Source organism: Ursus maritimus, unplaced genomic scaffold (assembly GCF_017311325.1).
Source record: "Ursus maritimus isolate PB19 unplaced genomic scaffold, ASM1731132v1 scaffold_18, whole genome shotgun sequence".
Lineage (NCBI taxonomy): Eukaryota > Metazoa > Chordata > Mammalia > Carnivora > Ursidae > Ursus > Ursus maritimus.
The window spans coordinates 25,141,748-25,168,169 of NW_024424230.1; the positions used below are offsets into that span (position 1 = coordinate 25,141,748).

General features: G+C 52.2%; 1 protein-coding gene across 1 annotated transcript in view; it reads left to right on the forward strand.

Moving 5' to 3' along the window:
* The first annotated feature begins 7,603 nt into the window (after positions 1-7,603).
* The window catches only part of ZBTB7C (zinc finger and BTB domain containing 7C), a 280,877-nt gene continuing 262,058 nt past the window's right edge, over positions 7,604-26,422 (forward strand). Inside the window, exon 1 of the mRNA XM_040632533.1 lies at positions 7,604-7,829. The gene's annotated coding sequence lies outside the window, so the exon portion shown is untranslated. The remainder of the gene's footprint in view (positions 7,830-26,422) is intronic.

Here is a 26,422-nt window from a genome sequence, read left to right on the forward strand (position 1 = left end):
TTGCTTGAAGGGGCAGTGTTCAGTTGTCTAGAAAATCTTTGCATGTGAAATACCTCATCTGTATTGCCAAATAAACGGTGGTGTCTGTTGGCCTCATAGAGCGTTAGGACCAGAAAAGACCACGAGATGCCATAAACCCATTTAAAAATGTGTATAGCTGATGTAATTGAGGCTCAGAGATGTGAAGTGGTTTGCCCAAATTTCCACAGCCAGTTGCTGGCAGAACTGGGCCTTGAACTTCAATCACTAGAGAGCAAAGTGGATTCAGGATCTGGGGAGCAGGCCTGGGTTCAGACACTGTATCTCAGGCAGGAGCGGCCAGACCAGGGCTGGGACCTCCTCCCACCTTCCAGAGGTAAGAGCCAAGGTCTAGATGGGAGACTGCGGGCCCTGACACATCTGCCCGAGGACAGGCTGGGGAGATGCTGCACAGAATGGGATGGGGGTTCGGGGGGATGGAGGGCTGCTTTTGCCAGGAGTGCCCAGGGCTGTCTGGGGGCAGGGAGTTGGGAGGGGTATGAGCATGCCCAGTACGTACGTGAGCCACAGGCGTCCCCTGGCTGGAATGTTTGACTCCTATTCTAGAACAGCCCACCTCCAGGTGCATTAGGAACTGGTTTGCAAGGCAGCTTATAGCCCTGACCTGAGAAACGCAGAAGAAAATGCTAAGCACACCCTGTAATCTTGCAGGAATCAGCTCCTAGAGTCTGATTTTGGCTTTCTCTTCCCTGCAAGAGAGGCAGAGAGGGCTCCTTGCCTGGCCTGTCCAGTGCGGCTTCTTACTGAACGTCTATCTACAGACTTCCTATTTTTACTCTTAATAACTGTAAGCTCGGGGTCACCAGGGTCTCCCTGTTGCTATAGTGAGAGGTGATAGCACCAGCCTTCCAAAGCACTGGACCCTTGGCTTAGAGGAAAAACAGAATCTGGGTTGCTTTATTTTGGGGTTTGACTGAGAAGATTTACTGCGCCGTGTTCCAGCCCTTGCAGCAAACGGCAGTCCGTGCTCGAAATACATCAAACCTCAATAACACAGAATAACTGACAGTTGGGGGAAGTGGGCAAATAAGAATATGTAGAAGATAAGTTTGGAATTACGGAAATGGTAAAACTTCATCAAGAATGTCTAGAAGATGACGAAGAAACAAAGATGCATGTGGTGGTGTTCCTGCGATCCCGCCGGGGCGGCCCTGGCTGTAGCCTTCCCGCCAGGTTTCTTAGACGTGCCTTCGGCCGCGTTGAAGACACAGTGTGTGTATAATTGGCAGTCTGCTTTCTCAGTTAGTATGTAGTAAACATCTTTCTGTGTTCCTACACTCTGCCCATCGGCGTGACCCTTATTGTTTGGATCAGATCACGTAATTTGGTAAAACATTCCCCTGCATTTCCTCTTCAGCATCTCTCTCTCTCTCTCTCTCTCTTTTTTTAAGATTTTATTTATTTATTTGACAGAGAGAGATGCAGCCAGTGAGAGAAGGAACACAAGCAGGGGGAGTGGGAGAGGAAGAAGCAGGCTCCCAGAGGAGGAGCCTGATGTGGGGCTCGATTCCAGGACTCTGGGATCACGCCCTGGGCCGAAGGCAGACGCTTAACGACTGCGCCACCCAGGCGCGCCTCTTCAGCATCTCTTGAATCCACCCTTGGTCTCCCGTGGTGTCATCTCTGTCAAAATTTTATTTCTCTTTTGGATTTGACTAATTGGTCTGCCTTGTCCCTGTCCCCTGCACACACACACACACACACACTCATGCTAGAATTTCCTCCACTCCACAGCCTTGCTAATCAAAGGGTGGTCCCAGACCCGTGGCATGGGCATCCCGTGGGAGCTTGTTAGAAATGCAGAATCTGAGACCCCACCGGGGACCTCCTGAATCAGAGCCTGCATCTGTATTTTGACAACATCCCCAGGTGATTCATAAGCACATTAAAGCTTGGGAAGCACTGATCTGAAACACACATTCCCTGTGCCTCCAGGATAGAATCCATGCTCCCAGCCAGGTACACAACCTGCTGAGTGGAGACCAAGTGGAGAGGAGGTAGGGGTGAATGAGGAAGGGCCAGATCTGCAGGATCACTCCAGGTGGCGGGCCACTGTGGGCCAGGAACCTGGGAGAGGTTGGAGGGTAGGGGGTTGCCTGAGAAGGAAGTCCTAAATGGCAAACCCATGGAAGACGCAAGATGGGACACCAAGGGCCCGGTTGGCTAGCAGGGGCAGGGCTGTGGGCTGGGCTGCACGGCGACCAGCCATAGCTCACTCTCAGTTTACAGGGGCAGAGGCTGAGGCACAGAGAAATTAAGTTGCTTGACCAGGCTCACAAGCTAATGGGCGGTGGAGCGGGGACACAAGCCTGATCCAGGGCCCAGCCCTTAACTGCCCTGCGATGCAGGGTAGAGTGAACGACAGGAGACAAAAAAGATTAAACGGATGTTAAGCTCCCACAATGAGCTCGGTACCAGTTCACTTCATTTAATAGTCACGCCCACTTTGCATGTGGGTGTTCTTACCCCATGTTACAGATGAGGCGGTGGCTTTGCACATAAGCAATGACCTGAGTTCACATAATCACTGACAGCTGAATTCAGGATTTGAACCCAGGACATCGTGGGTCCCGAAGGGATGCTCTTTCTACCTTGCACTCCATCAGCAAGGTTTGGAGTCGGTCTCTGCTCTCAGAACAGCTTCTCACCTTTCTACCTGCTTCCTGGTTGTAAAACGTCACCCCTGCCCAGGACACAGTCCCCAAGCCTATTTTTGGTGGGGAGAAATACAGGGCAAGTCCTAGATATTTTCCCTCAATACCTAAAACTGTGGAATGTCAGGACTAGAAGGTACCGGTTTTAGCATTGAATCCAACTCATCTTATAGTTAAGGAAACGAACACCCGGAGAGCTCAATGACTGGTCTAAGGTGACACAGCCAGCTGGTTACAGATCTGAGACCCTGGTTCTGAATTCGAGGCTCTTTTCATGACTCTGGGTTGTCTTTGTACCTGTTGCCCTGGAGGCCGCGGGTCAGTGCACTGCCAGGCTAGTCAGTACCAGGCTAGGTCAGTGCACGGTCAGCTTTAAGCTTAGGCTGGGAGGTGCAATGGATAAATTTTCATTAAAAAACAAAAATAATGTCTGCTTATTGCTAAAAATTCAAGCAGTGTGTCTAGAAACACCTGAAAGCACCCTCTCCTGGCCCTCCCCAGCCCACTCCCCTGGGGTAACCACTTAGTGCTGTCTCCAATGACTCCTTAATTTTCCTGCCAGCCATTGGGTTTTGTAGGATCCACGCCACAGCAAGGCTATTTTTAACGAGCATCCCTGGCTTCAGGGGGTTGAGGAGAGGGGAAGAAAAATATTCCATTTGTGTATTTTTAATCCGTGGACATTTGAGCAGGCAGTGGCTTTCCTGTCCCCACTGCCAAGGGTTGCGGGCAATTGATTAGACTTTTCTGGATGCAGGGCAATCCTTTCTCTTCCCTTAATGAGGCTGGAAGGCCAGGGAGGGGTGCAGGCGCTATTTCCAGGGCTGATGGCTGTCTCAGCTGGCTGCCTCCTGATCCTGCCTGCCCCCAGCCCTCTCCCTCCCGGCAGCCTCGAAAATCCTGGCTGGGTCTCCCAGGGCAGAGGAGGCCTGGGAACCTGACTCTTTGTGCCAGGCTCATATTTAGAAATGTCTCCAGCCAGAGGTTGGCGTCTGTCCCGCTTAGACTCTGGGCAGGGGGTGCAGTCACATGTGCTGCCTTCGAGAGGGCAGATTCTGAGTGGGCAACAGTCCGCTTTGAATATAAACACACTCCTTTTATGCCATGGGGCTGGCATCTGGCATCCTGTACTCCTGGGCCCTGGGTGAGGGCAAGTGCTGGTAGCCGGATGGGCAATGGGGAGAGGGAAGAAAGATGTCACAAGGCTTTAACTGGGCAAAAAGGTGGTGGAGGAGGTGCCCCACGTCCCTACCCACCCCCACTCCGTCCCTCTCTGTTTTCTGCATTCCTCCTGGTGCCCAGAGCACTGCCTGTGTCTGAGCAGGGGGCCTGCAGCCCCACGGGGGAGCCCAGCCGTGTCCTGACTTGGACTTTCCTTTTTGCCTTCGGAGTTCCCCGGGCGGTTGCGGAGCTGTCCTGGGGGCAGGCCGAGTGGGACGGGAGAGAGGCTGGGTATGGGGCCACCTGCCGCCGGGTCTTGCTCCATTTCCCTGTCTGAGTGCAGCCAGCCCATCAGCCTCTCCAGACAGAACCTGTAAAATGTGGCCCTGAAGGCCTCATCCCCGAAGGCTCGCTCAGCTCTGACCACAGAGGTTCGACCTGTGTGCGATGCCCCAGCCCTGTAAAAACTCCCCTTGCTTTTTAAAACAGTTCCTCTAAGGAGGGGCAATCTGGTTCATTCAGCTCAACTCAGATACTTGGCGAGCACCTGGGAGGTGGAGACCCTGTGTGGTCACCTGCCCCACAGCCCTGGGGCGGGGGGCGCTTGGGGCTCGCCTCCCATCACACCTCTCTGCCCTCAGCAGGCCTGTGCCGGGGGCCAAAGTGGCTTGCTCAGATTCAGCTCTCTGGAGAGGAGGCTGTGCCTGCCGCTGAATCTTCAGAGAGAATCCAAGTGCAGCCACAGGATTTCCCTCCTACAGCCCGAAACCAAGCCCCTGCCAAGTGCTCAAGCTCCTGGCTGGCGGCCCCCACCTCTCCCTGCCCCATCCTCCCCTCCTCTCCCCACATCTCAGGGAAGAAGGCTCCAAGCAGTGGTCAAGAAGGCTGAATAGATATTTTCTTTGTATCTCCTGGGAGCAACATGGTAAATACGCAACAACGGGATGAATGAACAAACAGATGAAGAAGCAACTGAGCAAATGAATGAAGGAACGAACGGAGAAGCGGCCTCGGCTCCAAAGGGACTTAACATTCGGAGGAAAAGACGGGGGCTTGTAGAATGGTCGCACTGTGGGACTGAAGGGGGCCCTAGGGCTCGGGCTCTCTGCCTTCTTACGGGAAAGACAGCGCAGGCTCAAGAGGCTGGAGGGGCTGCTGGGCGGCCTCAGAGACCACGGAGGTCAGAGGATGTGAAATTGCCCAGGGTGAGTGAGATCCGGAACCGAATGCAAGGCTGCCCTACTTTCCGTCTGCCGCTGCCCTAAGTGTCCCTCGTCCTTGGGAAAAATTGCCTTTTCATATGGTTGGGAGTGGACGGCGCAATTTTTCTTGGAGGGTTAATTGTTTTGCTGACAGCACAGATAATTAGGAATGAGAATCCCGGAGCGAGGGCGACAGCACCATCTGCTGTGAATGCGGTTCAGCCCCACCTTGCAGGAGGGCCCGTGAGCGCGCCTCTCCTCTCCCTCCCTACCCCCAACAAGAATTTATGAGCTTGAGCTGTTTGCCTCTGGAGCTCCAGCTGCCAGGTGACCGTGCAGCCGGCAGCAGGAGAGGCCGGTGACTGGCTTCTAAAGGGTTCAGCTTGCTCTCTTTCCGCCCATGGCATCCGCTGCACGTAGTAGGGCTCACTCAAGAGCTCCAAGGTTGACTAAGGACCCATTGCGCTGCCTGGGACTCAGAGAGCTCACGCCAAGGGAATGATTTGCTGTTCTTCCCATAGCCCCGTGGTTGGAGGTCTGGTCCGCGGTGGACTGGAGGGGGCGTGTGGGTCTGCACTAGGCGCTGTGGCTGCCATTGGTGTTTGGGTCATTTTTCTGCTTAGCTCCATGGATTTGCCCCCTCTCCCTGGTTTCCAGGCCTGTGGCCTGTGCCGCTTGCTCTGGTAGGAGCATGGTTGGCCCCGCCTTCTATTACTAGGTAGGAATTTCCAAGTGGTGACTTCCTCCCTGTCAGTAGAGGCAGAACAGCCTGGGAATCAAGCAAGGCATCCCATTATCCAGGAGCAGATCTTTCTTCAGATGGGTCGGACATTGTGGGGTTTGGTTCATTTTTATTATTTAGGAACGTACCACGTATACAAAAGAACGTGTAAATGTGTATATGCTTTTTGAAAATAATAATAGCAATTGCCTTGTTCGTTCCAAGTGATGAACAAACAGCACCCCCAGTGATGCCTTGCCCAGAAATGCCTCGGAGGTGGGGGCTAGAGAGAGTCAGGTCCCCCAGGAAGTCAAGGTCGGCACAGGCCCCACGCCCCAAAGCTGTAGCTCTTCATCCCAGCCAGTTTCCTCTCTGCCCGAGCTGCTCCTGTCTAGGACCCTGCACATCCTTGTCTTCCTGTTTATCACTCTGTTCTTTCTGTGCTTCCCCCTCCGAGATCCTCCTCTCAGGGAAGAAGCCTAAGGCATGATTGTTCTCCTCTTGTCCCCATCCTCCGCTATCAGGCCAAGCGTGTCTCTGTTCCCCTTCTCTTTCCCACTCCTATTGACCCGCTCCCGGCCCCCCACCCCCGAGATGGCACGAAGTTAACTGAGGACCTGGGGGCTTGCTGGAAAGAATGATGATTGGGAGTCCGGAGTTCCTGTTTTGGCCCTTTCGCCAACTTACTGTGTGACCTTTAGCAAGATTCTCAACATCTCTGTGCTGTTTCCTCATCTTTAAAATACGCTTTATGTTGCTCTTCTGAAACCCAAGAGGTCCAACGGATGTCAAAGCAGCGCGAAGGGTGTTCATCATTATATGTGTTGTAAGACGTTGTCATCATCATGCTTACAGAGTTCATGGGACCTCGTGTCCCTGCCTTCCTTTGCCACCCTCCTCCCTGTCCGTGGTGCTACCCCTCACTGGTAGTGCTGGGTGCCCTGGTGTGCATTCTCCACCTGCCTCAGCCCCTTCTCAGCAGTGCGTTCACTGAAGCTCCGAGGAGCCCAGGGTCAGGGTGGGGCTCAGGGTCACAGCCATCTGGGTAGCAGAAACCCTCCCCTTGCACCCTCAGAAGTGGAAGCCATGACTGACCAATGGTACAGGGCTGTGGCTAGTGGGGACCCAGTCTCCAGAGGTGAGCAGACCTCCATGCTGGGCATCCCTTAGCCTGTGGGCCGTGGTCTTGGCTAGGAGATGCGGTCACTCAGTGGAGCCAGTCTGCGTCCCTTACTCAGCGAGCCTTACGTCTCCATCCTTTCCTCTTGTTCTGAGCCCAAGGGCTGCGAAAGGAGGTTCATAATAAGCCACAGGTGGGTGGCCTGCCTGGAGCCCCCAAACCACAGCACGCTGGAAGCCTCACCCCAGGGACCTAGGCTGCAGGAGTTGAGGAATGTCCCTGGTAGACATGGCTCTGCTCTTCGTGCGTCTCACCAGTGGAGGGAGAGCACCCGGTTACTTCCTCTTTCCTGGGACAATGAGATTCTGTTGGTGTTAGGAGCTGAACTCTGAATAGTGGGTGGGATGAGGGTAGAACTTTAAGGCAGATAAAATATACAGAGGTAAGAAAAGAGGAATGTAGGGTGTGTGTGTGTGTGTGTGTGTGTGTGTGTGTGTGTGTGTATGCACACTGAGGACCCGGGCCAGGGCTGGTGGGTGGGACATTGGCAATGAAGACCCTGGCTGAGGTAAAATATGTATGGTCACCAGGAATTGCAGGATCTAATCATAAAGAGGATGGCTGGAAAATTCTAGAACAGTGAAAACCTGGACATGTGTTTCTGCTCGTCGTAGGCGACAGAGGCCTCTGTTCTTATTGTAGATCCCTTCTGAAGCAGCTGGGAGCTCAGAACGTGTTGCCACCTCTGAGGAGTAGGACCAGCCGGGAAAGCAAGAGGGGATGGCGTGGAGCCCAGCCAGGGCCTGAGGAGTGAGCGTCATCTGCAGACCACTGGACCTGGAGCCGCCAAGTCAGGAGGGCTGCGCCACCAGGGAGACTCAAGAAGAATCGACGCTTCGGCCACCAGCGACATGTACACGGTGTAATGACAGGTAATGAACCTGCGGCTCGTCTATCGTTTCTGAGTGATAGGGCAGGTAGGAGAATACATCAGCCTGCAGTAGACATAAAATGTCAACCCTTGGAAAGATAACTATGCAAACACAGTGCCGCAAGGCCTGATCAGATGATAGATGGAGGCTTTATAGTTATTAGTTTCTGCCCCGTGCACTTGCTGGGGCCAGGTACCGGAAGATTTAGCATCGGGTGGGTTCACTTCCTATGCCTTATGGGAAAGCGTGATGCCTTTATAGATGGAGCACTGCTTGTTTGAAGAGCTCAAAGACATCATTATTCCCCATTGGCTCCCTTGGGAAGCAGGGAGTTGATGCCAGTGGGGAAACAGAGGCAGTGAGGGGTGCAGGAGTGCTTTCAGATATACATGAAGCGGGGGTACGTGGGGGTAGATCTGGAGACCTCATTGGTTGGGAAGCCTTCCTGATTGAGATTTCTCCAATGCCAGGGTGAGGCAATGGACTGGTATTTCTTGCAGAATAGAGGAAAAGGGACTTTATGGCTCCCTCCATCCCTCCAAGGGCGCTAGGTCAAGGAGAAGATGATCAAGGGTGGCTGGGGAAGGTCATGAGTAGGGGTTTGGAGATCACAGGAAGGGGCTGGCACATACCCTAGGAAGTCAGCCATGCAGGAAGCATCAGGCAGGTCCCTGGAGCCGATGAGGCGGAGGTCTGAGGCTAGAAGAAGGGAGCCAGTGGGACTGGAGACTCCGAAGGTGAGCTCTGATCTGATGGAAGGCCTGTTCTGTTGGTCATCTGGTCTTTGCTCTGTGTGTCATACAGGGTACCACTCTGGCAACTTCCACTTTGGGGAAAACGTCAGGCTAGGGCAGAGGCAAAAATAGCTTAGGGCCTTGGGAAACTGACCAGGGCAGGGGGAGAAGGACCAATGGCCTGGGGCAGGAGGCCCAAGGGGGTGTGGCAAATTCCATTCCAGTGCAGGCCAGTGTCAGGGTCCATAGGGTCAAGCCAAGGGGTGGGGAGGGGCAGAGTATTAAGACTTCTGGGTGGCCTTGTTCTAAATCAGGCAGAAAGAATAAGATGAAGAAGGAATTTAGAAAGCTGAGCCTGGCTCTAGGAAATGGGTCAGCCACAAGCACCAGGCAGGCCCAGGACTTAGCTTCTGTGTATATGAGGAAATGGAAGGGGGGTGCTGAGCTCTGGGGAGCCCAGCAAAGACAGTCAGGGGACTGGCTGTGCTTGGAGGGGCTTAGCTAGGGAGGCAGCCAGTGCCACGGGTGCCTGGGGCTGTGTCTCTGGGTACCCCAGATGCCAGCATACTGGTCCGGGACTATTCATATATCCCACCTCTTATTGGGGAAGTTGGTCTATATGTCTCAGACTTGACTGGGGACCTAGGCAGGGCTGACCCTGGGGGGCCCCATGGTGGCGCATGATAGGGGCAGAAAAGTCCAGCCCTGCAGGTTGGTGTATGAGGACTTTCATCACGTGTGTGGTTTTAGGAAGGTAGAGGCAATATGCTTCCCGATCAAGGCAAGAAAGAGCAAAGGATCAGGTCTATGAAAAGGTTCTTAACCTATTTTATCAATATTACTGAGTACCTTTGTGCACTGGGCACTGTGCTAGGTGCCAGAAATGCAAAGATGTACGAGGCATCTTTGCTGCCCAGGGAGGGAGGATGGGGCCCAGGAAGAAGCATGGCAGTGGGGACAGAGCCAGGACTCTGGGAGCCTCGGGCTTCTATCTTTAAGACAGGGACAATACTTTGTCACTCACAGGCTGGTTGGGAGAATTAAATAAAATAAAACATGCAAAAACACTTAGCACAGCAGCTGGCACCATAATCAGTGATCAATACATTGAACTTACTTGCATTATGCCGCCCTTGGAGGAGCTCACCGTCTGGCAGGGGTGGGAGCAAAGGAGGCTGGGAGAAGCGCATCCTCATTCGCAGGGCTTGCAATTGCTCACGGGGCCCGAGGCCTGGGCTCTGAAAACCTGGTTATCCGAATTTGTCTGGCCCTGGAAGATGTCGTTCAATGCGGATCAAACACTCAGAAATGGGGACCGTGTTCAAGTGCTTTGACGAGTGCCGGGCCGGGGTTCTTTATGGGCACTGAGTAGGATAGAGGGCGCGAGGGCTGGGTCCGGGAATTTCCAGAAGTGTTGAGAAGAGAGGACATTCTCGGAATGCTTGGAGAGTCTTGCGTCCTCGGCTTCCAGCGCTGTTCTTGGAGCCGGGCAGAGTGAGCTGGGTATAGAAACCAAGGCGAGCGTTGGGTCCTGCAACAGGGCTGCATAGGAGAGTCTGAGCACCAGCCACAGATGTAAGCCACACGTGGGGTTTTAAAATTTTCCAGTAACCACTCAAAAAAAACGTAAACGTGAGAAAGTAAACTTAATTGTAATAATGTGTTGCATTTAATTCAAAAGGCCCGAGTATTATCATGTCAACCTCTAATCAATATACAAATTATTAATGAACTATTTTACATTGTTCTTTTCATGCCAAGTCTTTCAAGTCCAGAGTGTATTTGACACAGGCAGCGCCCCTCCGTTTGGACTAGCCACATTTCAAGTGCTCATTCCAAGTGACTTGTGGCTACTCTGGTGTACGGTTCAGGTGTAGAATCTGGAATATCGGGCCAAGGGGCACCCAGAAGCCAGGTATATCCTGAGCTTAACAACAGGACTTACTATTATGTCTTTTTCTTTTGACACGTCAGCAACGCATCCCTGGGGAAATGGGCTTCAGTGATCTGAGATGTCTTGAATCACTTGTTCTAGATGGTTATTTATGTTTTCTGGAACCAGCCCCAGCTTTGGGTCTGCCCAGCTGGTCTAAGGACCCCAGCACCTGCTGGTTCGAGGCTGACCTCAGGCAGTTCCTAAAGATTTCCAAGCTTTAGAGGCTTTGCGGGAAGTGGCACTATTCATTTTTATCTTGCTGGGTAATGAAGAGGACTTAAGTACAATAAATACTGAGTGATTACTCTGTGATATTCGCCGTCAAGAAAGAATCTTTGTTGTTTTCCTAAATCAAATGGAAACCAATTTGAGTTCGCCTAAGTTTGACTAAGTTTGGCAGAAGTTTCCTAGCAGGCATTTCTGTCGTTCTGTCCATTGTATGGGAACGATGGGGTATTGCAGGTCAGGAAAAATGGGGAGGGAGGCGAGGCCTGGACCCCAGCCCACGGCAGCAGGTCCTGCCTGGGGCCCCTCCTTCTCCAGACCCGTGTAGTCATCTGGAGGAAGCAGGGCTGCAGGCAGCCTGTGCCCCCGTGCCAGCTCTGCCATAGGGAATCTTGGGGTCCCTAGGCCTTCACCTCTAGGGTTTGGACACCGCCACGGTGCTCTGTTCTGGTGGAGGGAGGGTTGCCGGCCACTCCAGGGCTGCTTACCTAAGCCATCGCGAGTGTCTTGGGACCCACCCCAGGGATCCTGCTCCAGAAGCTGCATGCCCTTCAACCCTTCTGTTTCCATTCTCCCAGCTGCAGCCTTTGAAACGAAGGCCCATCTCTACTTAGTACCCGCTGTCTTTCCCCAGCCACAGACATACGGGTAACTCCCTCTGAGGGCAAGCGAACCCATTGCCATAGAGCATACCTGCTCGTTCTGGGGATAGGGAGTATGGTTTATTATTTTGTGAATGACATCGGCTCCAGCCACAGGCCCCCATCAGCAGCAGCAAACTGAGGTTTGGTGAGAACTCAGCCGTAGGGATGGAGGTTTAAAGAGAGTGTCTGCAGGCAGATCCCACGTCCCCCTGGGCTGCTGTGGAAAGAGCAGGAGGTGAAGGTCAGTGACACGAAGAGTAGGGGGGGTGTCAGCTGCGCTTGGTGGTCAGTGCAAAGTCTGCAGAATGAATGGAGACTCCAGGCCTGGGGACCGACGCGCTGTGTTCGAGATCGGGTCAACCCTTGGTTGCGTGTGGTGGGGTCCGCGAGCCTCTGGTGCTCACTGCAGTGGCCTGTGGGTCTCCGTGTTGCTGCCACTTTAGGCAGGAGGTCCTGTCCCCTGGGGCAGCTGGTTCCTGCTTCCTGCTGCGTCTCCAGGGCCCGAGTTCCCAAAGCTGTCACGAATCAAAGGGGATCCTCCAAACCGGTGTCACTGTGACTTAGCATCTATTTTAAGAGGTAATCCGTGGCACATTTGGAGGACAGTGGGAAGGGTGTTTCACGAAATCAAGCGCATTCAGATAGAGATGTAGTCATGGCTCTTTCTAAGTTGGCTGTCTGACCCTGTGCGGTTTGCTCACCTTCCCTGGGCCTTACTGTTCTCGTCTATACAACGGGCATGAGACGGTGCATCGCAGGGATGCCAGGTACACGTACATTTCAAAAGTAAGAGGTGCTCTGAACCTTAATCACCAAAAATTTGAAAGTCTTTTGGCAGCCCTTTCCCTCCCCACCTCTAACAGTGTGTAATTCTGTTCCTTAAAACTAGCCTCTCTGTGGCTCCCTGGGGGCCCACAGGGAGTGGTTTCTGATATAGCCCCTCACAGTTTTGCAGTAGGGAGAGGTGGGAAGCCACATTGCCCTTGACTGACAACCTTCGTATGGGTATTTAACAATTTTAATTTTTCATGATTCCTCCGATAAAAATAGTGCCTGACTAAAAACAAATACGTTTGTATTTTCCATCTCCTTAATTAGTTTCTAATTTGGGGGTTCTTATTAGCTTAAAATCATCCCGCTGAGATGGTCCTTGGATGATAAAAAATGTGAAAACCACAATCAATTCTAGAGAGATCTTGGTATTTAATTATGCTGATTGGAGCACTAGAGACCCCTGGCAAAACGAACCTCTCAGAATAAGCTTGATTTGTGTAATTTGGTTTTTAAAAATTTTGGATGCATATTTATCATATTCAACTATGTGTTCTTGTTATCCTTGAGATTCTGACTCATCTTCTAGGAGACGGGTGGAGGAGTCCACAGGCTCTTGAGACCCTGGGATTGCAGCTGAGCTCACAGAGGTGCTGGTAGGGCCTGGCCTGCAGGGACCATGGAGTCCCCAGCTAGGCTGGTCATTTAAAAATGTCTTTTCTTAAAAAAAAAAAAAAAGGAAAGGTTAAAAGTCACACAGAATTAGGCTAAGATACGATATGCTGGTAGAATTTTGGAACTTGATCGTCGGAGAGAGTCTCCCATGAAATCTTAGAAAATGGGCAAGTCCCAGTGGGTTAGAGATGTATGTAGAACCAAATTTTAGGATGTGATCTATAACTCTGGAGGCAGTGGGAAGAACTAGTTGCTCAAAAAGTTATCCAAACCCATGGATCCATATTAGCTTTGCTAAAGTAAGGGAGCCGGATGTAATAGGAAGGACACAGCATCACCCATGATATTTGCTTGCTGTAAAGCTGAACCGGAATGTGCTCAAGCCTGCAGATGTAACTACCATTTTATACAGGGGCTAGAGGAACCTGCAAAACGCCACCGGAGGGAGGCCATCCCCAAAGCCACGGCAAAGCCTCAGGACGAACGCCTGCATTTCGCTAATAGGATGTCAAGGGGGAGGTAAGGGAGGTATAGGGGAAATTAGTACAGATTAGTAGGGTCTTTTTTTTTTTTTAAAGGATTTATTTATGTATTTTAGAGGGAAAGAGAGAGAAAAGCAGACTCCCCGCTGAGCGCAGAGCCCAACCTCATGACCTGAGCTGCAATCAAGAGTCTGATGCTCAACTGTCTGAGCCACCCAGGTGTCCTGGTTAGTAGAATTTTAAGAGACACACTAAGCAAGTGCACTCTGTGGGTCTGGTTTGGGTCCCGATTTTGGGCCTACCTGCTGAGAGAATCAGGGACGTTAGGTCCAGGATCGGCGTGAGATATCCAGGAATCGTTATGAATTTTTAAGGCGCATAATACGGTGGCAGTGTTACAGACTGAAGTATTTACAGAGGACATGATATCTGGGATTTTCTCTGAGATGGTCCAGATAGAAAAGATGAAGCAAAAATAGCAGATCGTTGCCTATGGTTGAAGCTGGTTTGGTGATGGGTGATGGACTCCTGGGGGGTTATTGGGCTCTTCTATTTGTGCGTGTTTGAAAAGTTCAACAATGAAAAGTAAAATAATAATAATGAGGAGGAGGAAAAGAAGGAAGAGAAGCAGAGGGAGGAGAGGAATAGGAAGAAGAAGAAATGTCTTTACTAGCTGGCTGAGCCCTAAAATTTCACCATTAGGGCTTTATTCATCCAGCTTAAGCCTTCCTTCATCCATAATACCCAGCTTCTCCTGGAGTAGGACTTCTGCTTTAGGAAAGTCCCAGCGGGTCAGCGGGATGTGTCCCCAGTGCAGGATACTGTCCGTGTCTCACGCAGAAGAGTTCCGGGTGAGGTCAAGTTTGGAAGAGGCTGTATTAAACTAAGCCCAGCAGATTTCTTTGGAGCCTTGGTTTGGCTGATATGCACCGTACATCTTGGGTGAGGGTGGGCTGTAGCAATGCGGTATTGCCCAGAATCATCGGTCATGTGCTTCAAAGGAGATAGAAACCTCCAGCTCCTTCAGGGAAAATCAGACTAAGGCCAGAACCGTAGTTCCGGAGCCATTTCTATTTACTAACTGGTCATTGATTAATCACTCACACTCTCTGTGCCCCAGTTTTCTTATCTGTAAAATGAGCTTAATATCACCTACCACGTACTTTACGAGACTATGAAAGGGCTTCGTACACCATATAGAGCCCAAGACCAAAGGTTAAATTGTGTGAATTTTATTTGGTGCCATTTTCTGAAACTGGGTCCGCGAGTGTCTGCTTGGAGGCTCATGGCTCTGTATACAGGTGTGGCGCACGTCCCCTCAAGAATGGACTGTTGCGAGTGTCACATGCTCAAAAGATACAAAGGTGGTAGAAACAAGCTCTCTGCCCTTTGGGAGCTCACGATGGACCTGGGGAGGCAGTGAGAATAAACAGCGGCGGGGACTCGCAAAGCCATCCAGCCCTCGGGACAGATGAAAGTCTCTGATTCAGAGGAAGAGGGGAGCGCTCTTGGTTGGGGTGGCCTGCGAGAGGCCCCCTGGAGGGGGTGGCACTTGAGCTGGGCCTGGAAGCTGCGGGCGATTTGCACGGGCCATCCCTTTGTTGGTTATGGATCACTTCGTTGGAATATTTCCCTGTCTCCCGCCTCTGCCCGCCCACATTCTGCAGCTGAGCACATAAACCTTGTTTGGATTACAGTACTATCTGACTCGGGGGCCCCAAGTCCTCCCCATCCGGAACAGGGGTCAGTGCTCCCCCTGCTCGGCCCTCCCAGCCACTCCCATCCTCTCCTGCACTGTCTCCACTTCCAGTTTCCATCTGCCCACCGGAGCCCAGAGGAGCTGGGATTACTCATCCCATCCACACTCATCACTCCTGCCCTCCCTTTTAAGTTAAAAAAAAAAAAGTATAAACCACGGAAACAAAGCAATAAATTATGACTCAGAGACACCCAAGCCTTCATGTGGAAATGTTTATCACTGTCAAATCGTTCCTTCGGGCAGTGAGAGAAGAGAACCCAAGTGGGAATCATGGGAAAGGTGGGCAGCCGTGGTTTAAGTAGAAGCAGAGGGATTGGAGGGACCCTTGGGAGCTGGCCTGGTTTCTTGGGTGCAGAGAGCTGGCCAGGAAGCTTCGACTCCCCTCGCAGGATGTGGGTGCCGTTCTCCGGGATGTGAATAGCAGTCAAGGGACTTGTTCGCAGAGAGCCCACACTGTCCTTTAATCAGCACAGCGGCAATGAAAGAAAAGGACCCAGGGAACAACAGGGCTGGGGTGGGCGCTTTGAGTCAACAAGGGGGCCAGCTCTGTGCCACGCCAGGATTCAGAGACATGGACACATGCCTCGTCCTCACGAGTCTGCGTGGGCTGAGCTTAGCCCACTCCTGGCACGGTGTAAGGCTCAGGAAGCTATTGTTCATTCTGATATTGGGGGGGGGGGGGCTTACCCAGTGCCTGGGACAAAGTTGCCCCCCACTGTGGTTTTCACAGCAACTGCACACGTCAGCTTTGGGGTCAGAGAGCCTTTGGCCCCTATGGACCCTCACCAACTTGCAGTCTTCGTCTCTACCCCTTCTGCCACTGCGAAGTAAAGAGACATCCGACAAGCTACCCCGAGCCTCAGTTTCCTTATCTACGACATAGAAATAATGAGATTGCCTGCCCTACTGACATCACTTAAGAGTGAAGAGTGAGTTTAAGGGGTGGTGTATGTAAAAACATTTGAAGGAGTAGAGAGAGTTCATCAAGCATTTAAAAAACTGTCTGCGTGTGTCTGTTCACGGCAGGCATTCCCACGTACAAACGCGCACGCGCAGACCGTACTCAGAATTCCCAGAGTGGCGAAGTGTGTCCACAGTATGATGCGGGTGTCCTGGGAGGGACAGAAGTAGCACCGGCATCTAAGCGGGTTTGTATTGTGGGTTTCGGCCGTTTCACTTTCCCAGAGGCCATTCGTCCCCTTTTCTGGCCTGCCACCCCACGTTCTTGGGGTGTGGGAGAAGCACGTGGGGCCAGACCCAGCAGATCTGGCATCCAGCTGGCTCTCTGAAACTGCTCTGTGTGACCCCGAGCAAGACCTGTAACTGCTTCCTCAGACATGAAAATGAAGGCAAAAAACTGCCGGCTACAGGACATGGAGGCCATCCAGTAGGACGATGAGTTAAGGCCTTTCTAAGTTGTAAAGTGGCTGCCAGGCCTTCGGAGCCCAGTGGAACAAAAGCTGTAATAGCACTTGTTAATTGATTAATGTGCCACCTGCCATGTCACCTGCTTCTGGGAAGATGGTGGGGACTATTTTTCTATTAGAGGCACACTCCTTAACGAGGCCTTCCCTGACCCGGATCCTCCGTTGCCCTTCTGAGTCACAGGGCGTACCTTCTCCCAGCCCTGGCTGTTGGGGCCGAGATCAGCCATCCACTTACCTACTTATTCTAATTTGCTTTATAACTCAGCACTCACTCTAGGTTTTCATTTACAGTTAATGGTTCATCTTTGAATGAACACTTGTCTGGAATCTTCCATCAGTCAATGGTGGTGGTATTGACTTGGCAGCCAGGTAATAAGTCCTACAGTACTAAGTCTTTTTTTTTTTTTTTTTTTTGCCAGTATTTCCCGTTTTTCCCCTATCAGCCACATAAAGAACCCTCCACAATTATATACTCGTTTTATTCTAAGTCCACATGACGTAATGGAAACAGCACAGGGATTAGCCGGGAGCTAGGAGTTCTGAGCCCCGCTTTGCTGTTAACTCACTCACTGTGTGATGCTACGTGAGAAAATATTGACCTCTCCGGGCCTCAGTTTCTCATCTGCCAGGAAGTACAGGGTTGGGAGGGGAGTTCCTGCCCTGAGCCCCTGACTTTGCAAACCAGCCCAACGAAGTGTATAATGAATGAGACAGATCTGTGTTCAGATTACAAAAATAATAACTCCCTTGTATAAGAAAAAAATTACAAGTGCTTCACTGAGAAAGCAAAGGGAATTTAACACCCCCTCCCCACCCAGAGACTAGCACGGCATCATGCTATCTGTATTGTAACCGTGGGTCTGGAAAATAGATCCAGATGGCCCCAACATGAGATCAAGCTATATATTGTGTTCTCCAGCTTGTGTTTTTACTTATCTTAAAAAAAAAAAAAGAAAAACAACTACTCATATGCATCATTCTTGCTTTGTATAATATGGTTTTCAATAGTATGGATATCGTCTATTAATAGACTAGAATTAATTTCACTAATGGACATCTGGGTGGTGGCAGTGAGTTACAATTGATTGTATCGTTGGCCGCCCCTCCTATTCTGGGAGCAGGTCAGAGAGGAGCCTGCAAAGGGAGAGCATGTTTCCAGGGCCAAAGCCACTATGCTGAGTGAGGGCGCTGCTCCCCAGAACTGGGGGCACAAGGGTCAAGCTGGGAACACAGTGAGGAGGGCGTGGGGTGGGGTGGGCTGGAGCTACGGGCAGGCAGGAACCTAATTGTGTAAACATAGTTCTTGTTGCAGTTTGGTTGCTCTGGTACCACGGAATGTCAGCAGCTGGGACAACTGTGAGTCAGGGCTGAGTCGGTGAGTGGACATGGGCACCACCCTCCAGAGGTGGGCAACCTTGAACGGCACTGTCCTGGTACAGGGCCCTGACCTTCACCTGCTCCATCCAGTGCCAAGGCAGGGAGGCCAGGCCACTGCAGCCAGCCCCAGCAGGCTGCCTATCTGTCCTCTATTCCCAGCCTCCACGAGCGTCCATGGGACTGTGGGATTCCAGAAAAGCAGTATTTGGATCCATTTTTCGGAGAAGGCAAAAGGGAGACATTGTTGGCTCTTGAGCCTAGAATTATTTACCATTTCCTCTTTCCTCTTGTGTTTGACTGAATTAGAATTTTTGAATCGGTAAAGCGTTTGTAGGGTTCAAAAGTCAAAATGACATAGAAAGGTATATGCCCAGAGTTCTCGCTCTACCCCTTTCGCCCCTGTAGGCAACTGCTTGCATAACTTTCTGGTTCATATTTCCAGTGTTACTTTATGCTAAAACGGAGCAACTTGAATATGTATTTTTAGTTTTCCACCTTACCATAAAAAAATATACCCTACTGTATGTTCTGAACCTTGCCTCCCTTCTTTCCTTACACGTGTCCTTGAAATGTCTCCATATTAGTACACAGAGCATTCCCTCAGTTATTTATTTATTTGCTTATTTATTTTTTAAAAGCTGTGGAGTAGTCACCGGATGTGTGGATAGAATTTCTTTTAAAACAAGCCCTCTACAGAGGGACACTTGGGTCACTTCCAGCTTTTCGCGATTAAAAACAATTCTGCAATCTGATGTCAGCCTGAACTATTTTGTTGCACGTGTATATATTGTAAATAACGAGCCTTCCCAAATCTTTTTCTAGAAGCAGGCAGCCTATGCCTTATCTATGAGCAGAGAAGTGAACAAGACTTTGCCCCCAGATTCCCATGCCTTGTCGTCCAAGTGGCACCGTCCCCCAGCTCCCTAGTGTCCCATCATCCCCAGATGCGATGTCCTTTGCCTGCCAACCTGGGATTTTAGAAATGGTCTTCACTTTCATTTCCTCTGGTGGTTTCAGCAGAGACTCAACCCTGGGCCTTAGACCTTTGAAATCTCTGGAAAGGTTAGCGGGAGTCCTGAGCCCAGCGGTAGAAGCCTCATGGCCCGGACCAGTGGGAGGGCGTGCGTTCCGGTCCCCGATCTGTCGCTGATGAACCGGGCGATGCTGCCGAAAGCATCTCCCCTCCGCCGTCACACAGGTGAGCGGAGTGGCCTGACCTCCTTTCCCATCCTGACCTTCTGTGGTTGTAGGAGCCACTGAACGGTGTTAAGGACAGTTTTAAACTCGTCAGGCCCTGACTAGCAATTAAGTGTCACTTTCTCAACGCGGGCCCATGTGCTGGTGTTTCTTTACCTCCCTGGGTGGCCGGAATGCTTTCTTTAACGTGAAATCAGAGCATCGATGAAGCTGGCTTGTGCGCGCTAATAAAACGACACCCATGTGAGGATCCCCATTACTCATAAGTACATTCATTTGGCTACAGATTTGTGGAGCCCTTTCATTGCTAGTGCATGAAAAAGGGATATTTCACACATGTTTCACATAAGCACTGTGATTTAGCTTCTGAGTGAATAAGAATCAATGCCACAGCCAACTGCCACCAGAGAGACCATTTATATTGTATTACGGGCTGCCGCCGCCCCACCTTTGACTATGGTCTTGTCAGATCTGATAAGGGAGTAGTAAGAATAACGTACATTACGTGAGCTCCCTCCCCAGGGCTTTGCTGCTGGCCTGTGTGCCTTCTTCGTGGTCTGTCTCTTCCTGTCCCGGGTGTACCCGGGGGCCTCACCCCAGGTAAGAGGTCTGGGCACCACTTATCAGGCAATCAGCTGGTAGATCGATCCGTCATTCACCGATGGTGTCGTGCACAGAACCCCTGAAACGCAGCGGTCCACACCCGGCGCGCCCTCGTCCTGTGAACAGCACCGTCGTTGGCTCGTCCGCCAGGCCTCCTGCTTCACCCCACCTACTCCGCTAGGCCCTGCGTGTTAGATGTCCCCGGAGTCTGGCCTTCCTCTGTGTTCCCCTTGTCCTTGTGCAGCCCAGAGCACGTCCCCCGCACCAGCTCCACGGCCCAGTCAGCCTCCCTGCCTTTCCTCTTGCCACCCTGACCCCGATCTTTCCAGAGCACACAGTAGTTGCTCTGGGAAATATGCTCAACTGAAGGTGTCGCCTCTGCCGGCCTCCTGGTGCTTCTACGATGAAGGTAGGATTCTTGCCAGGACCCAGAGGGCCTGCCCACCTCGTCAGCCTCCTCCTGCACCCTCTTCCCTTTGGTTTCTAGAATAAGCCATGTTCTTTTCCTCCTGGGGAAGTATGCATGCTGCTCTCTCTGGAAGCTGGCTTCCCCAGCCGGGTTGAGCCCCTGCACACCCACTGGAGGGCAGCTAGGTGGTCCCTCCCCTGACCCTCAGGGCTGGGTCGGGTCCCCTGTGAGCCCTGATCACAGTTGTATAGAAAAGTCTAACCAGCTATTTGATACCTGCCTCCCCACCAGAGGGTAAATTCCATATCCTGCGGACAGCTGGTTGCTAGCCCAGCACACAGAACACAGTAGGAGCATATCGAATGAGGGGAAGCATGAGCTAGCTGTGTCCTGGAGGGCAGGGCAGGGGGACACGAAGAATGCAGGACAGCCAGTGAACATTCTTTTCGTAGCAACAACAGCAGAAGGATGACACAGCTGTGGAACTACAAGGGACTTCAGAGGTAGTCTCAGGCCCAAGCCCCTCTTGGAGGGAGCAAGAACAGAACTGTGGCTAAGGCTGCGGCTTCTAGAGTCAAACTGCCTGCCTTCTTGCTGTGTGTTCTTGAGCAAGTTGCCTAACCTCTCTGAGTCTCGACTGCCTCATCTGTAAGATAGGAATAATGCCTTTTCCAGAAAAACATTGTGAGGATTAAAGGGGAAAAATGTTGTGTCGAATGAGAAAACCCATACGAGGCACTCAGCATAGGGCCGGCCCTGAGTGCCTGTTGGCCGTTATTATTATATTACAGAACATGACACTGAAGCCCAGAGAGGTTAGGCTTCCTGAGCAAGATCCCACAGTTCCTAACGCACAGCCTGGTTTTCCGTACTGCTCACTGGACTAGCCGTCAGAAGTCTCTGGCACCGTCTTTGCCCTCCAGAGGTTCTGGTCTTATGGCTGTAACACAGTGGTTCTCAACTGGGGCCATTTTGCCTATCTGCCCCCCCCTCCAGGGATCATTTGGTGATGTCTGTAGATATTTTTTGTTGTCACAGAAGTGGGGAGGGGGGTGCTACTGACATTAAGTGGGGAGAGGCTGCCCCACCTCCTACAATGAACAGGAGCCCCATCCTCAGCAAAGAAGCCCAAAATGTCAGTAGCGCCGACGTTGAGAAATCCCGCTGTGGCGTTTGTAGGAGGGTCCTGGGCAACCTAAGTCCCTCGGAAACTGACCTGATGAAGGGCACCCTGTCTAAAAAGGCCAGGGCGTGCCTCGTAAGTCTGTATCCGGGGAAAGTGGCCTTTCTTGTTGAAGGCTGAGCAGGGCTCGAAGCCGGAGATGGAACTTAGAGGCAGGCGAGAGTCCAACAGCGGTTTGTAGCAGAGAGAAAATGGAAGGGGCAGCCTCATCAGATGTGTATCGGCCTCGGGGGGTGTGAGTAGTTTTTCTGAGTGGCGTCCTTGCCAGAACCGTTCGCACCTCAGCACCCACCCCCCCTATTCCTTGTCCGAAGGGCCTTTGGCTCATGTGAGATTTCAGGGTGCTTCTGCAGAGATGTGGCTCCTGGCTGCGATGGCTCAGGGAGCAGCCCGTGCGATGGTACCCATCTGCCCGTGGCTCTGTGAGCAGCTGCCCTTGGGAGGTGTGAGGACTCGGGGAAAGTGTAAATCACACTCCATCCAGCTTCCCCACCCCCAGGCCGCACCATTTTCACCTAGGAAAAGTCTAATAAAAATGCATTCCAAGTTCTAGTCCTAAAGGAGGAAGGATGGGGAGGAGCCAGGGAGGGGAGCCAGCCCAGCACAGCCTTGATTAAGTGTATCTGAGCTGCAGGGCTTTTCTGGCCTTAGATGCAGCCCCGGGGCCCCTGGAAGCAGGTGGTTCTGAGTGTCCGCTCCGCTCTCCAGGTCTGTGGGGCAGCCCTGGGTCCTAGCCCACTGTGTGGGTTAGATGGGCGCTCCCAGCTCATGCCGGGCCTTCAGAGGGGGCCTCACTTCAGGGGATGAGGCATCAGTGAGGGCGGGAGGGAGGCTGGCAGGCGTGAAGCCAGACCAAGCCCCTGGAGCGGTGGCTCTCAGCCCTTTCTGCATAGTATAGCATCGCCTAGAAGCTTTGAGAGAAGTCCAGTGCCCAAGTTGTACCCCCGACCTATTATAGCAGTCTCTGGGGGCGGGACCCGGGCACCAGCAAGTTTTCTAGGTGATTTCAATGGGCAGCCAAGGCAGAGAACCACTGATTTAAAGCTTCCCTTGGCTCTGTTAGTTTCGCCACTCGGAAGCCTATACTGAGGACACCGGGGGAACCCTGGCTGGGGTACAGGGGAGAGTCCAGTCATGAGGAGGGACTCAGGGAGCTGACGGACCCCAGCTGGGGAAGGCACATGGCCTGTGTGGCCGCACAGATGGCCAGGGTTCCTGGTCAGGTTGGCTGCAAGAGGGTTTGGGAAAGAGCGCGAGGCCCCCTGCCCAGAGGTGGGGTTGCCCAGAGCCAGGGTCTGAGGCTGCCGGCACACTCCCTGCACCTGACAAGGTGCTCTTCAGACGAGGCAAGGGAGTCGCGGCGCTGAGTAAACTGCTGTAGAGTCTGTGGCAGATGACGCCTTGTGGTTATTCGGACCTGTATCCGGTCTTTGCTGCCAGCCTGGGAGCCTTTCGAAGGAGAGCAGTAGCCAGGTCGCAGTTCTATCCAGGATCTGACCACTTCTCGCCTCCTCTGCTGTTCTCTCGGGTTCTGGAAGCCTGATCTCCCACCTGGGTTTCTACAATAGCCCCCTGATTAGCATCCCAGCCTCCCCCGCCCCCCTCCACAGGCCGTCCTCCAGGCAGCCCCCCGGAGAGAGTCTTTAAAATGTATCAGATGGTGTCCTCTTTTGCTCAGAACCGGTGGCTCTCCATGTTGCTCAGAGTGAAAGCCAAGGTCCTCCAAGTGGCCTGCAAGGCCCCCACTTTCTCTCCCGACCCATCTGCCTCCCTTCCCTGGGGTCATTCCGCTCTGGCCTTGCTAGCCAGTTCTCAGGTCCCCTTGCCTCAGAGCCTTTCCCCAGATTGTTCTCTTTGCCTAGAAGCTCAGTCCCCTAGAAGCTCAAGAGTGGACAAACCTCTTCCTTCCCCTTCATCGGAACTTGGCTTGAATGTCACTTTCTCCATCACATCTTCGCAGACCGCCTGCTTCCTGTCTCCCGGATCTTCGTTTCTGTCCCTGACACTCACAGACTGACACTGTATAGTACGTACGATCTCCCTACACTCCAATGCGAGTTCCAAGAAGGTGGGGATTTTTTTCTATTGCATTTGCTGGCCTAAACCCAGAGCCTGGGACAATATCTAGCCTGCAATGGGTACTCGATGTATTTGTTCCTATTTTCCCCCTTTTGTACCACTGGTGCTCACAACTGGCTTAATCACAGTCTTTGTCTCTTGACATTCTCTCTCGGCCCACGCATGCTCTGCTTTTATTTAATTATGTAGTTATTTAGTTATTTTTATTAATGGAATAAGCACCCAAGAGCTCATCATCCAAAACAAAGCAAGGATTTAACAAAACCTACATCCAAACACGTGATCCCGCCTCAGACGACCCGCGTGTCCCCCCCCCCCGCCCCGAGATAATCGTCTTCCTTAATTTTGACTTTATCATTCTCCTGTTTGCCCTTTTATCTAGCTTCATTGCATCCATATGTATTCCTAAGAAGTATATCTTACTGTAGTTATTTTTAGCCTTATACAAAGCCTATTATACTGTAGATAATCTTTGAAGTCCTTTGCACTTAATATTATATAAGTTCCACCTACATTGTTGCATGGACTGTGGCTCATTCCTTTTGATGACGAAAAGGATCGGTGGGGTGAATATTTAACTTTCAGTCCTCCCATAGAGCCAGGTTCGGAATAACAGCTAACGTCGACTGTGTGCTTCCTCTGCGTAAGGCACTCTGTTGTTTTATTAGCCCCACTTAACAGGTGGGAGAACTGAGACAGGAGGTGAGCACTGGCCTAAGGTCACACCAGAATGGGTCAAGGGACAGAGGCAGGATTTGAACCCATGTAGTGTGGCTCCAGGGACCTTGCTGCTGTCTCTGCACCATACCACCTCTCTGAGCACATGCGAGAGCTTGCTTGCTTACACAGACACTCGCCACCATTGCCAGCACTTCAGGAACCCCACTGAATGCCTCTCGGTTACAAATCAAGGTTTGACACAGACACACAGGCACACACACACACACACACACACACACACACACACACACACACTGGCATATTCTGGAATCACTCACAAATACTTGTTAATTGATGGAAAATTTATATTAGAAGAAATAGACCTTAGCTTCTGATGCTTGCCAAGAGCTGCCTGTCTGTCCCTGTCTATTTCTGTCCATCTCTTCTCTATGAAAAGAAAAAGCCATCTGGGTCTTGTGCTTCCAGAGGCTGGTGGCTCAGGACCTAGCCCAGCAGGCTGTGCCCTTGGGCTTGGCTCCCGGGAGGGGAGCAGGCTGGACACTGCCTTTGGCCTGGGGGAGGAAGAAACCTGTTCAGGGCAGTTTGTCTCCCTCCACACCAGAGCCCCGGTGACCGCAGGGGCCTCACTCAGCAGAGCTCAGCATGCGGTGACCAGAGGAGGCAAAAGCTGACCCTTCCAGGGGCCTGGCCATCAGCTGCCCCCTCATGGTACTAGGAGCACGCTTTCAAGGGTGAGACTCTTTCTACTTTAGAAACTGACGGAAGTGATGGAGAACTGGAGGGCTGGGCACAGGATCGAGCACACAATAGACGCTGCCCCAAGAACAATTGCCCCTGCCCCAGGGGTCACACCCGGCAGGGCCAAGGTCAGGCAAATAAAAGAACATTGTGGCAGCTTCAGTCCTGAGCCCAGTGTTGGGCTTGTGTGAATTGCGTTTGACCACAGGGAGGACAGGGCTGTGGATTTTACCCTTCTAGTGTGAGGAATGGCCTGTCCACCATGCCAGAGCTGGTCTGGAAGGGGAGGCAGAGGAATCTTCCCAGGCAGCCAGACATCTGTTAACCAAACAGGGTGGAGGAGCCCAGACACTTTACCTGGGGGGATGGGAGTAGAGGTGGATGTGTGAAGCAGAAGGTTCCAGATCTGTATGGTGAGAGGAGGAAAGGAAGCTAGGTGAATGCTACGACATGTTCTGCTTTTTGCTGTCAATAGGGGGCGGCAGAGAGCAGAAGATAAACAGCGGGGCCTCGGCTGCTAATACTTCACCCCAGCCTCAGTTTCCCCTGAGCACCTGTGGGCCTGGAAGCCTTCAAGCCGAGTGTAGGTGTGCGGCACTGTGGAAGGGCAGGGGGCCCATTGGTAGGGTGTATGCACTTGGGGAGGGGTGGGAGACAGGGAATCTTCCAGAAGGGGGAAGGCCTGCTTGAGCTCAGGGTGAGCGCTCTCCACCCAGGCTGCACACCGGAATAGCCCCAGAAGCTTCTCAAACACTGATGCCCTGGCCCACCCAGACGAGGAATCAGAAGGTCAGGGGAAGGGCCCCAGGGATAGGTCTATGTTAAGGGCTCCCAGATGATTCTTCTCTTTAGCCAGGGCTGAGAGCCACTGAGTCAGGCACTCTGCTGTTTGAGTACCATCCCCCCACAACCCCCCACAGCTGTAGGACTGAGTACGGACTTACACCACCTATAGGATGGCGATGGTGACATGCGCTCCCATGGGGGCTGCCGTGAGAAGCGTGGGAAACGGTGTGTGCACAGCCTGCCCATGGCTGCCGCCTACAAGGCATCTGTACAGTCAGGTCAGGGCACCTGTCCCCAGCCAACAGGCTCTGGACCTGGTATCCTCGGAGCAGGGGCTTTGTTCAGCGTCCTTGGGAACATGCAGCATTTGGGGAGACGTTTTGTTTCTGGAATCTGAGATCTGGGGGAGGCTAACCTCGAGGCCTGGGCCAGCTTGTAGACACTGTCTTGTGCCAGAGCCTCAGGTCAGAGATGATGATGATGGTGCCTGCCTCCCTGAAGGCCTTAACCTTGGTCACAGTGTCTAGCTGGGGTAGCGTTTTAGCCAAAGCTGGTGGAAGGGCAACATTTGTGGGGTGTCTCTTATGTGTTAGACATGTTCACATTTCTTCTTTCACACGATTCTCAGAGCCACCATGTATGATGGATACACATATTCCCTTTTTACAGAGGGAGAAACTGGGGCTCAGGGAGGCCCTGGCAACTTGTTCAAGGTCACACAGGAGAACCAGGTCTGTGGACTTTTCACCATACCATAGCCACCTGCCCGGGGTTATAATCCGTGGCTTCCTCCCCAGGCTGAGGGATTGCAGGATGGACACCAGGGAGATGGGGTCTGGGCTGCTCAGAAAACCATGTCCTGAATTCAGTCCCCTCTTCTTCCTAAA